This window comes from Phyllobates terribilis, unplaced genomic scaffold (genome assembly GCF_046119375.1).
Source record: "Phyllobates terribilis strain yellow unplaced genomic scaffold, ASM4611937v1 Scaffold_437__1_contigs__length_1545540, whole genome shotgun sequence".
Lineage (NCBI taxonomy): Eukaryota > Metazoa > Chordata > Amphibia > Anura > Dendrobatidae > Phyllobates > Phyllobates terribilis.
In genome coordinates, this window is record NW_027363197.1 from 629573 (window position 1) to 642009 (window position 12437).

The 12437-nt window shown below is 46.1% G+C and overlaps 8 non-coding genes and 2 pseudogenes across 8 annotated transcripts; all 10 read right to left on the bottom strand.

Moving 5' to 3' along the window:
- Positions 1-1026: 1026 nt before the first annotated feature.
- LOC141228727 (U2 spliceosomal RNA) lies at positions 1027-1217 on the bottom strand. Its single transcript, XR_012295529.1, has one exon. It is a non-coding gene; the product is annotated as a U2 spliceosomal RNA (small nuclear RNA).
- A 1115-nt stretch (positions 1218-2332) lies between these two features.
- On the bottom strand, positions 2333-2523 carry LOC141228728 (U2 spliceosomal RNA). Its single transcript, XR_012295530.1, has one exon. It is a non-coding gene; the product is annotated as a U2 spliceosomal RNA (small nuclear RNA).
- A 1115-nt stretch (positions 2524-3638) lies between these two features.
- On the bottom strand, positions 3639-3829 carry LOC141228730 (U2 spliceosomal RNA). Its single transcript, XR_012295532.1, has one exon. It is a non-coding gene; the product is annotated as a U2 spliceosomal RNA (small nuclear RNA).
- A 1115-nt stretch (positions 3830-4944) lies between these two features.
- LOC141228731 (U2 spliceosomal RNA) lies at positions 4945-5135 on the bottom strand. The gene has a single exon (XR_012295533.1). It is a non-coding gene; the product is annotated as a U2 spliceosomal RNA (small nuclear RNA).
- Positions 5136-6247: 1112 nt separating this feature from the next.
- Positions 6248-6432, bottom strand: LOC141228443 (U2 spliceosomal RNA). The gene has a single exon (XR_012295321.1). It is a non-coding gene; the product is annotated as a U2 spliceosomal RNA (small nuclear RNA).
- A 794-nt stretch (positions 6433-7226) lies between these two features.
- LOC141228516 (U2 spliceosomal RNA) lies at positions 7227-7318 on the bottom strand (annotated as a pseudogene).
- Positions 7319-8436: 1118 nt separating this feature from the next.
- On the bottom strand, positions 8437-8627 carry LOC141228732 (U2 spliceosomal RNA). Its single transcript, XR_012295534.1, has one exon. It is a non-coding gene; the product is annotated as a U2 spliceosomal RNA (small nuclear RNA).
- A 1115-nt stretch (positions 8628-9742) lies between these two features.
- Positions 9743-9929, bottom strand: LOC141228433 (U2 spliceosomal RNA). Its single transcript, XR_012295313.1, has one exon. It is a non-coding gene; the product is annotated as a U2 spliceosomal RNA (small nuclear RNA).
- Positions 9930-10725: 796 nt separating this feature from the next.
- On the bottom strand, positions 10726-10817 carry LOC141228518 (U2 spliceosomal RNA; annotated as a pseudogene).
- Positions 10818-11932: 1115 nt separating this feature from the next.
- LOC141228733 (U2 spliceosomal RNA) lies at positions 11933-12123 on the bottom strand. The gene has a single exon (XR_012295535.1). It is a non-coding gene; the product is annotated as a U2 spliceosomal RNA (small nuclear RNA).
- Positions 12124-12437: the final 314 nt, after the last annotated feature.

Below are 12437 nucleotides of genomic sequence, written 5' to 3' on the forward strand. Positions count from 1 at the left end.
CATGTTGTCAACCTCTAGATCCCTTACATGCCTGCACTTTTCGGCTTGCTGATGCTGCAATCCACGCGTTTTAGATCTGCATAACTCCACCTCTTTAAACACAGCACCTTCACCCCCTGCTGTTCCCACCCGCCTCAACACCGTTGGAAGGGAGGAGAACCAATTAAGGCGGGGGGTGGGGTGGAACGAGCAGCTGTCTACCCTTAGCAGGAGGGCTCCTGATTACATACCTCTATTGCTGCTGCTGCTGCTGGCTGTCCAGCAGCAGACTGAAGGTGGCTGCTGCTGTGCACAGGTATATAAAGGCTCAGAGCCTATTATGACACGCGCAGCCAGCGTTCCATTGCCACATTCCATCTACTGCAGGCAGGATACCTGGCTGGCTGAATGTCGCTGAGAAGCTCACAGAGACCGCCATAAGCAACAGTTTAACAGAATGCCACAGACTAATCAACCAAACTTTTTGGGTTGGGTTCTCTTTTATAGTCTGCAGGCATTAAATGAAAGAAGTCAGTGTTCCAGCAGAAGGAGACAACGTTTCAGAAAAGGCATTGTAGCAAACCAAAAAAGAAATTTTAAGCGCAGCAGAGTAACCAGCACACATACCTGTTAGCTCAGGTGAGTTTAAAAGGCTGCTGTTGATAACAAGGGCATTTGCTAAATAGATGGTGTGTGTGCAACAATATACTGAAAGGTCAATTATATTGTGCAGCTTATCTCACCACCTGTAGTTATTTAGGTGAAAGCTCCAAAATGCTTGCCTAATATGTCTGTTTATCCAAAAGGAAGTAAAAAGGGAGAGCTAGAAAGATAGCATTGCATCACATTACATGGCAATGCAATGCACAGTTGCTGAAGTTGAACCAAAATGAGCTTGTAATCTGGCTTCTGCAACTTTGAACATGAAAAATCCAATGAGGAGAAGAAAAGCAAAGCCAAAGAGTCCATCCCAAAATCCGACAAACAAGCAAAATGAACAAAAAACATTGAATTCAATTCTTTCTGATTTTAGAAACTGCATTAAAGAAGGGGTGCACCGGTCCTGGAGATACTGCAATACCAGGTCAATGCGTGGAGTGGACAGAGCAAGCTCTTTTTCCATCTCCCTGTTCTAAAAATCCATTTAATATATGGTCCCCAGATAGGGGACGTATCAGATATTAAACTGATAAGAACAGATACTACACTTGATCTTAGCCAAAAGGCCGAGAAGCGATAACCAGAATTGGTTTCAAACTACGGAGCCACCCAAGGATCCTGAAAAGTCCATTTGTGGAGATGAGCTCCTGGACTCCCGTTAAGAAGACATGTTGTCAACCTCTAGATCCCTTACATGCCTGCACTTTTCGGCTTGCTGCTGCTGCAATCCACGCGTTTTAGATCTGCATAACTCCACCTCTTTAAACACAGCACCTTCACCCCCTGCTGTTCCCACCCGCCTCAACACCGTTGGAAGGGAGGAGAACCAATTAAGGCGGGGGGTGGGGTGGAACGAGCAGCTGTCTACCCTTAGCAGGAGGGCTCCTGATTACATACCTCTCCTGCTGCTGCTGCTGCTGGCTGTCCAGCAGCAGACTGAAGGTGGCTGCTGCTGTGCACAGGTATATAAAGGCTCAGAGCCTATTATGACACGCGCAGCCAGCGTTCCATTGCCACATTCCATCTACTGCAGGCAGGATACCTGGCTGGCTGAATGTCGCTGAGAAGCTCACAGAGACCGCCATAAGCAACAGTTTAACAGAATGCCACAGACTAATCAACCAAACTTTTTGGGTTGGGTTCTCTTTTATAGTCTGCAGGCATTAAATGAAAGAAGTCAGTGTTCCAGCAGAAGGAGACAACGTTTCAGAAAAGGCATTGTAGCAAACCAAAAAAGAAATTTTAAGCGCAGCAGAGTAACCAGCGCACATACCTGTTAGCTCAGGTGAGTTTAAAAGGCTGCTGTTGATAACAAGGGCATTTGCTAAATAGATGGTGTGTGTGCAACAATATACTGAAAGGTCAATTATATTGTGCAGCTTATCTCACCACCTGTAGTTATTTAGGTGAAAGCTCCAAAATGCTTGCCTAATATGTCTGTTTATCCAAAAGGAAGTAAAAAGGGAGAGCTAGAAAGATAGCATTGCATCACATTACATGGCAATGCAATGCACAGTTGCTGAAGTTGAACCAAAATGAGCTTGTAATCTGGCTTCTGCAACTTTGAACATGAAAAATCCAATGAGGAGAAGAAAAGCAAAGCCAAAGAGTCCATCCCAAAATCCGACAAACAAGCAAAATGAACAAAAAACATTGAATTCAATTCTTTCTGATTTTAGAAACTGCATTAAAGAAGGGGTGCACCGGTCCTGGAGATACTGCAATACCAGGTCAATGCGTGGAGTGGACAGAGCAAGCTCTTTTTCCATCTCCCTGTTCTAAAAATCCATTTAATATATGGTCCCCAGATAGGGGACGTATCAGATATTAAACTGATAAGAACAGATACTACACTTGATCTTAGCCAAAAGGCCGAGAAGCGATAACCAGAATTGGTTTCAAACTACGGAGCCACCCAAGGATCCTGAAAAGTCCATTTGTGGAGATGAGCTCCTGGACTCCCGTTAAGAAGACATGTTGTCAACCTCTAGATCCCTTACATGCCTGCACTTTTCGGCTTGCTGCTGCTGCAATCCACGCGTTTTAGATCTGCATAACTCCACCTCTTTAAACACAGCACCTTCACCCCCTGCTGTTCCCACCCGCCTCAACACCGTTGGAAGGGAGGAGAACCAATTAAGGCGGGGGGTGGGGTGGAACGAGCAGCTGTCTACCCTTAGCAGGAGGGCTCCTGATTACATACCTCTCCTGCTGCTGCTGCTGCTGGCTGTCCAGCAGCAGACTGAAGGTGGCTGCTGCTGTGCACAGGTATATAAAGGCTCAGAGCCTATTATGACACGCGCAGCCAGCGTTCCATTGCCACATTCCATCTACTGCAGGCAGGATACCTGGCTGGCTGAATGTCGCTGAGAAGCTCACAGAGACCGCCATAAGCAACAGTTTAACAGAATGCCACAGACTAATCAACCAAACTTTTTGGGTTGGGTTCTCTTTTATAGTCTGCAGGCATTAAATGAAAGAAGTCAGTGTTCCAGCAGAAGGAGACAACGTTTCAGAAAAGGCATTGTAGCAAACCAAAAAAGAAATTTTAAGCGCAGCAGAGTAACCAGCACACATACCTGTTAGCTCAGGTGAGTTTAAAAGGCTGCTGTTGATAACAAGGGCATTTGCTAAATAGATGGTGTGTGTGCAACAATATACTGAAAGGTCAATTATATTGTGCAGCTTATCTCACCACCTGTAGTTATTTAGGTGAAAGCTCCAAAATGCTTGCCTAATATGTCTGTTTATCCAAAAGGAAGTAAAAAGGGAGAGCTAGAAAGATAGCATTGCATCACATTACATGGCAATGCAATGCACAGTTGCTGAAGTTGAACCAAAATGAGCTTGTAATCTGGCTTCTGCAACTTTGAACATGAAAAATCCAATGAGGAGAAGAAAAGCAAAGCCAAAGAGTCCATCCCAAAATCCGACAAACAAGCAAAATGAACAAAAAACATTGAATTCAATTCTTTCTGATTTTAGAAACTGCATTAAAGAAGGGGTGCACCGGTCCTGGAGATACTGCAATACCAGGTCAATGCGTGGAGTGGACAGAGCAAGCTCTTTTTCCATCTCCCTGTTCTAAAAATCCATTTAATATATGGTCCCCAGATAGGGGACGTATCAGATATTAAACTGATAAGAACAGATACTACACTTGATCTTAGCCAAAAGGCCGAGAAGCGATAACCAGAATTGGTTTCAAACTACGGAGCCACCCAAGGATCCTGAAAAGTCCATTTGTGGAGATGAGCTCCTGGACTCCCGTTAAGAAGACATGTTGTCAACCTCTAGATCCCTTACATGCCTGCACTTTTCGGCTTGCTGCTGCTGCAATCCACGCGTTTTAGATCTGCATAACTCCACCTCTTTAAACACAGCACCTTCACCCCCTGCTGTTCCCACCCGCCTCAACACCGTTGGAAGGGAGGAGAACCAATTAAGGCGGGGGGTGGGGTGGAACGAGCAGCTGTCTACCCTTAGCAGGAGGGCTCCTGATTACATACCTCTCCTGCTGCTGCTGCTGCTGGCTGTCCAGCAGCAGACTGAAGGTGGCTGCTGCTGTGCACAGGTATATAAAGGCTCAGAGCCTATTATGACACGCGCAGCCAGCGTTCCATTGCCACATTCCATCTACTGCAGGCAGGATACCTGGCTGGCTGAATGTCGCTGAGAAGCTCACAGAGACCGCCATAAGCAACAGTTTAACAGAATGCCACAGACTAATCAACCAAACTTTTTGGGTTGGGTTCTCTTTTATAGTCTGCAGGCATTAAATGAAAGAAGTCAGTGTTCCAGCAGAAGGAGACAACGTTTCAGAAAAGGCATTGTAGCAAACCAAAAAAGAAATTTTAAGCGCAGCAGAGTAACCAGCGCACATACCTGTTAGCTCAGGTGAGTTTAAAAGGCTGCTGTTGATAACAAGGGCATTTGCTAAATAGATGGTGTGTGTGCAACAATATACTGAAAGGTCAATTATATTGTGCAGCTTATCTCACCACCTGTAGTTATTTAGGTGAAAGCTCCAAAATGCTTGCCTAATATGTCTGTTTATCCAAAAGGAAGTAAAAAGGGAGAGCTAGAAAGATAGCATTGCATCACATTACATGGCAATGCAATGCACAGTTGCTGAAGTTGAACCAAAATGAGCTTGTAATCTGGCTTCTGCAACTTTGAACATGAAAAATCCAATGAGGAGAAGAAAAGCAAAGCCAAAGAGTCCATCCCAAAATCCGACAAACAAGCAAAATGAACAAAAAACATTGAATTCAATTCTTTCTGATTTTAGAAACTGCATTAAAGAAGGGGTGCACCGGTCCTGGAGATACTGCAATACCAGGTCAATGCGTGGAGTGGACAGAGCAAGCTCTTTTTCCATCTCCCTGTTCTAAAAATCCATTTAATATATGGTCCCCAGATAGGGGACGTATCAGATATTAAACTGATAAGAACAGATACTACACTTGATCTTAGCCAAAAGGCCGAGAAGCGATAACCAGAATTGGTTTCAAACTACGGAGCCACCCAAGGATCCTGAAAAGTCCATTTGTGGAGATGAGCTCCTGGACTCCCGTTAAGAAGACATGTTGTCAACCTCTAGATCCCTTACATGCCTGCACTTTTCGGCTTGCTGCTGCTGCAATCCACGCGTTTTAGATCTGCATAACTCCACCTCTTTAAACACAGCACCTTCACCCCCTGCTGTTCCCACCCGCCTCAACACCGTTGGAAGGGAGGAGAACCAATTAAGGCGGGGGGTGGGGTGGAACGAGCAGCTGTCTACCCTTAGCAGGAGGGCTCCTGATTACATACCTCTCCTGCTGCTGCTGCTGCTGGCTGTCCAGCAGCAGACTGAAGGTGGCTGCTGCTGTGCACAGGTATATAAAGGCTCAGAGCCTATTATGACACGCGCAGCCAGCGTTCCATTGCCACATTCCATCTACTGCAGGCAGGATACCTGGCTGGCTGAATGTCGCTGAGAAGCTCACAGAGACCGCCATAAGCAACAGTTTAACAGAATGCCACAGACTAATCAACCAAACTTTTTGGGTTGGGTTCTCTTTTATAGTCTGCAGGCATTAAATGAAAGAAGTCAGTGTTCCAGCAGAAGGAGACGTTTCAGAAAAGGCATTGTAGCAAACCAAAAAAGAAATTTTAAGCGCAGCAGAGTAACCAGCGCACATACCTGTTAGCTCAGGTGAGTTTAAAAGGCTGCTGTTGATAACAAGGGCATTTGCTAAATAGATGGTGTGTGTGCAACAATATACTGAAAGGTCAATTATATTGTGCAGCTTATCTCACCACCTGTAGTTATTTAGGTGAAAGCTCCAAAATGCTTGCCTAATATGTCTGTTTATCCAAAAGGAAGTAAAAAGGGAGAGCTAGAAAGATAGCATTGCATCACATTACATGGCAATGCAATGCACAGTTGCTGAAGTTGAACCAAAATGAGCTTGTAATCTGGCTTCTGCAACTTTGAACATGAAAAATCCAATGAGGAGAAGAAAAGCAAAGCCAAAGAGTCCATCCCAAAATCCGACAAACAAGCAAAATGAACAAAAAACATTGAATTCAATTCTTTCTGATTTTAGAAACTGCATTAAAGAAGGGGTGCACCGGTCCTGGAGATACTGCAATACCAGGTCAATGCGTGGAGTGGACAGAGCAAGCTCTTTTTCCATCTCCCTGTTCTAAAAATCCATTTAATATATGGTCCCCAGATAGGGGACGTATCAGATATTAAACTGATAAGAACAGATTTTTTTTTTTTTTTTTTATCGAAAGCCCGAATTCGTGTACAAAACCCGAGTGCGCTTAAAAAAGTGACAAGTGCCACAAAAAAAGTGCACTAGGATGCTGGTCTTCTTGAAACCCTCTCCAAAAGGAGAACGGTCCCCCAAACCATTCCCCGTCCCTCCGAGCCAAAAGGCCACAGCGAGGAACAGGGACAAAAAGCCACCTCCAGCCGAAGCCAGAGGCGACCCAAACTTACCCCCAGCACCTGCCCGAGTTCTCACCCGAGCAAGGCACTGGGAGCCAAAGACTGTGCTCCCCTCCCGGAAGAGGGGAGCCAACAACGCTCTCCTCCCAAAAGAGGAGAGCCAGGGGGGTTCAGGGGGGAGCGGAACCTGATGGCCACACACTCCCCCCCTAGACCTGCCAAGAGAGGAACCCGTAAGGGAACCGCATCCCGACAAAATCCTAGTAGGACGTGACACACGTGAATAAGTGGACACACAGTGACAAAGAAATTAAATAAATAGTGAAGGTTTCACAGTATAATACTGCCCGGACCTTCGACCGGGAATTGAAAAATTCCCCATCCTAAGGCCAGAAGGCCCGGAATAAGGGTGTGTGCGAAGAAAGAAAATTTGAAGTGCTTGTGCAAATGTGCCATAAACTCAAGTGGGGTTCCCAATCCCAGTGAGTTAAGGCACCCCAGGGTCACCACTCCTGGGGCACTTCACACTTCGGGCTTTCGATCTTCCCCGGCCCAATGGCGTCGATCCTGGGGGGCCATGCTTTCCACCAGATGACTATATTAGCCACCTGGCGTACTAACAAGCGCCTAAACCCCAGTGTGCATAATGTATCAATCTACTAGGGCGGCCAACATCCAAAACCGCCTTTTCGAAAGATACTACACTTGATCTTAGCCAAAAGGCCGAGAAGCGATAACCAGAATTGGTTTCAAACTACGGAGCCACCCAAGGATCCTGAAAAGTCCATTTGTGGAGATGAGCTCCTGGACTCCCGTTAAGAAGACATGTTGTCAACCTCTAGATCCCTTACATGCCTGCACTTTTCGGCTTGCTGCTGCTGCAATCCACGCGTTTTAGATCTGCATAACTCCACCTCTTTAAACACAGCACCTTCACCCCCTGCTGTTCCCACCCGCCTCAACACCGTTGGAAGGGAGGAGAACCAATTAAGGCGGGGGGTGGGGTGGAACGAGCAGCTGTCTACCCTTAGCAGGAGGGCTCCTGATTACATACCTCTCCTGCTGCTGCTGCTGCTGCTGGCTGTCCAGCAGCAGACTGAAGGTGGCTGCTGCTGTGCACAGGTATATAAAGGCTCAGAGCCTATTATGACACGCGCAGCCAGCGTTCCATTGCCACATTCCATCTACTGCAGGCAGGATACCTGGCTGGCTGAATGTCGCTGAGAAGCTCACAGAGACCGCCATAAGCAACAGTTTAACAGAATGCCACAGACTAATCAACCAAACTTTTTGGGTTGGGTTCTCTTTTATAGTCTGCAGGCATTAAATGAAAGAAGTCAGTGTTCCAGCAGAAGGAGACAACGTTTCAGAAAAGGCATTGTAGCAAACCAAAAAAGAAATTTTAAGCGCAGCAGAGTAACCAGCGCACATACCTGTTAGCTCAGGTGAGTTTAAAAGGCTGCTGTTGATAACAAGGGCATTTGCTAAATAGATGGTGTGTGTGCAACAATATACTGAAAGGTCAATTATATTGTGCAGCTTATCTCACCACCTGTAGTTATTTAGGTGAAAGCTCCAAAATGCTTGCCTAATATGTCTGTTTATCCAAAAGGAAGTAAAAAGGGAGAGCTAGAAAGATAGCATTGCATCACATTACATGGCAATGCAATGCACAGTTGCTGAAGTTGAACCAAAATGAGCTTGTAATCTGGCTTCTGCAACTTTGAACATGAAAAATCCAATGAGGAGAAGAAAAGCAAAGCCAAAGAGTCCATCCCAAAATCCGACAAACAAGCAAAATGAACAAAAAACATTGAATTCAATTCTTTCTGATTTTAGAAACTGCATTAAAGAAGGGGTGCACCGGTCCTGGAGATACTGCAATACCAGGTCAATGCGTGGAGTGGACAGAGCAAGCTCTTTTTCCATCTCCCTGTTCTAAAAATCCATTTAATATATGGTCCCCAGATAGGGGACGTATCAGATATTAAACTGATAAGAACAGATACTACACTTGATCTTAGCCAAAAGGCCGAGAAGCGATAACCAGAATTGGTTTCAAACTACGGAGCCACCCAAGGATCCTGAAAAGTCCATTTGTGGAGATGAGCTCCTGGACTCCCGTTAAGAAGACATGTTGTCAACCTCTAGATCCCTTACATGCCTGCACTTTTCGGCTTGCTGCTGCTGCAATCCACGCATTTTAGATCTGCATAACTCCACCTCTTTAAACACAGCACCTTCACCCCCTGCTGTTCCCACCCGCCTCAACACCGTTGGAAGGGAGGAGAACCAATTAAGGCGGGGGGTGGGGTGGAACGAGCAGCTGTCTACCCTTAGCAGGAGGGCTCCTGATTACATACCTCTCCTGCTGCTGCTGCTGCTGGCTGTCCAGCAGCAGACTGAAGGTGGCTGCTGCTGTGCACAGGTATATAAAGGCTCAGAGCCTATTATGACACGCGCAGCCAGCGTTCCATTGCCACATTCCATCTACTGCAGGCAGGATACCTGGCTGGCTGAATGTCGCTGAGAAGCTCACAGAGACCGCCATAAGCAACAGTTTAACAGAATGCCACAGACTAATCAACCAAACTTTTTGGGTTGGGTTCTCTTTTATAGTCTGCAGGCATTAAATGAAAGAAGTCAGTGTTCCAGCAGAAGGAGACAACGTTTCAGAAAAGGCATTGTAGCAAACCAAAAAAGAAATTTTAAGCGCAGCAGAGTAACCAGCGCACATACCTGTTAGCTCAGGTGAGTTTAAAAGGCTGCTGTTGATAACAAGGGCATTTGCTAAATAGATGGTGTGTGTGCAACAATATACTGAAAGGTCAATTATATTGTGCAGCTTATCTCACCACCTGTAGTTATTTAGGTGAAAGCTCCAAAATGCTTGCCTAATATGTCTGTTTATCCAAAAGGAAGTAAAAAGGGAGAGCTAGAAAGATAGCATTGCATCACATTACATGGCAATGCAATGCACAGTTGCTGAAGTTGAACCAAAATGAGCTTGTAATCTGGCTTCTGCAACTTTGAACATGAAAAATCCAATGAGGAGAAGAAAAGCAAAGCCAAAGAGTCCATCCCAAAATCCGACAAACAAGCAAAATGAACAAAAAACATTGAATTCAATTCTTTCTGATTTTAGAAACTGCATTAAAGAAGGGGTGCACCGGTCCTGGAGATACTGCAATACCAGGTCAATGCGTGGAGTGGACAGAGCAAGCTCTTTTTCCATCTCCCTGTTCTAAAAATCCATTTAATATATGGTCCCCAGATAGGGGACGTATCAGATATTAAACTGATAAGAACAGATTGTTTTTTTTTTTTTCTTTTTTTCAAAAGCCCGAATTCGTGTACAAAACCCGAGTGCGCTTAAAAAAGTGACAAGTGCCACAAAAAAAGTGCACTAGGATGCTGGTCTTCTTGAAACCCTCTCCAAAAGGAGAAGGGTCCCCCAAACCATTCCCCGTCCCTCCGAGCCAGAAGGCCACAGCGAGGAACAGGGACAAATAGCCACCTCCAGCCGGAGCCAGAGGCGACCCAATCTTACCCCCAGCACTTGCCCGACTTCTCACCCGAGCAAGGCACTGGGAGCCAAAGACTGTGCTCCCCTCCCGGAAGAGGGTAGCCAACAACGCTCTCCTCCCGAAAGAGGAGAGCCAGGGGGGTTCAGGGGGGAGCGGAACCTGATGGCCACACACTCCCCCCCTAGACCTGCCAAGAGAGGAACCCGTAAGGGAACCGCATCCCGACAAAATCCTAGTAGGACATGACACACGTGAATAAATGGACACACAGTGACAAAGAAATTAAATAAATAGTGAAGGTTTCACAGTATAATACTGCCCGGACCTTCGACCGGGAATTGAAAAATTCCCCATCCTAAGGCCAGAAGGCCCGGAATAAGGGTGTGTGTGAAGAAAGAAATATTGAAGTGCTAGTGCAAATGTGCCATAAACTCAAGTGGGGTTCCCAATCCCAGTGAGTTAAGGCACCCCGGGGTCACCACTCCTGGGGCACTTCACACTTCGGGCTTTCGATCTTCCCCGGCCCAATGGCGTCGATCCTGGGGGGCCATGCTTTCCACCAGATGACTATATTAGCCACCTGGCGTACTAACAAGCGCCTAAACCCCAGTGTGCATAATGTATCAATCTACTAGGGCGGCCAACATCCAAAACCGCCTTTTCGAAAGATACTACACTTGATCTTAGCCAAAAGGCCGAGAAGCGATAACCAGAATTGGTTTCAAACTACGGAGCCACCCAAGGATCCTGAAAAGTCCATTTGTGGAGATGAGCTCCTGGACTCCCGTTAAGAAGACATGTTGTCAACCTCTAGATCCCTTACATGCCTGCACTTTTCGGCTTGCTGCTGCTGCAATCCACGCGTTTTAGATCTGCATAACTCCACCTCTTTAAACACAGCACCTTCACCCCCTGCTGTTCCCACCCGCCTCAACACCGTTGGAAGGGAGGAGAACCAATTAAGGCGGGGGGTGGGGTGGAACGAGCAGCTGTCTACCCTTAGCAGGAGGGCTCCTGATTACATACCTCTCCTGCTGCTGCTGCTGCTGGCTGTCCAGCAGCAGACTGAAGGTGGCTGCTGCTGTGCACAGGTATATAAAGGCTCAGAGCCTATTATGACACGCGCAGCCAGCGTTCCATTGCCACATTCCATCTACTGCAGGCAGGATACCTGGCTGGCTGAATGTCGCTGAGAAGCTCACAGAGACCGCCATAAGCAACAGTTTAACAGAATGCCACAGACTAATCAACCAAACTTTTTGGGTTGGGTTCTCTTTTATAGTCTGCAGGCATTAAATGAAAGAAGTCAGTGTTCCAGCAGAAGGAGACAACGTTTCAGAAAAGGCATTGTAGCAAACCAAAAAAGAAATTTTAAGCGCAGCAGAGTAACCAGCGCACATACCTGTTAGCTCAGGTGAGTTTAAAAGGCTGCTGTTGATAACAAGGGCATTTGCTAAATAGATGGTGTGTGTGCAACAATATACTGAAAGGTCAATTATATTGTGCAGCTTATCTCACCACCTGTAGTTATTTAGGTGAAAGCTCCAAAATGCTTGCCTAATATGTCTGTTTATCCAAAAGGAAGTAAAAAGGGAGAGCTAGAAAGATAGCATTGCATCACATTACATGGCAATGCAATGCACAGTTGCTGAAGTTGAACCAAAATGAGCTTGTAATCTGGCTTCTGCAACTTTGAACATGAAAAATCCAATGAGGAGAAGAAAAGCAAAGCCAAAGAGTCCATCCCAAAATCCGACAAACAAGCAAAATGAACAAAAAACATTGAATTCAATTCTTTCTGATTTTAGAAACTGCATTAAAGAAGGGGTGCACCGGTCCTGGAGATACTGCAATACCAGGTCAATGCGTGGAGTGGACAGAGCAAGCTCTTTTTCCATCTCCCTGTTCTAAAAATCCATTTAATATATGGTCCCCAGATAGGGGACGTATCAGATATTAAACTGATAAGAACAGATACTACACTTGATCTTAGCCAAAAGGCCGAGAAGCGATAACCAGAATTGGTTTCAAACTACGGAGCCACCCAAGGATCCTGAAAAGTCCATTTGTGGAGATGAGCTCCTGGACTCCCGTTAAGAAGACATGTTGTCAACCTCTAGATCCCTTACATGCCTGCACTTTTCGGCTTGCTGCTGCTGCAATCCACGCGTTTTAGATCTGCATAACTCCACCTCTTTAAACACAGCACCTTCACCCCCTGCTGTTCCCACCCGCCTCAACACCGTTGGAAGGGAGGAGAACCAATTAAGGCGGGGGGTGGGGTGGAACGAGCAGCTGTCTACCCTTAGCAGGAGGGCTCCTGATTA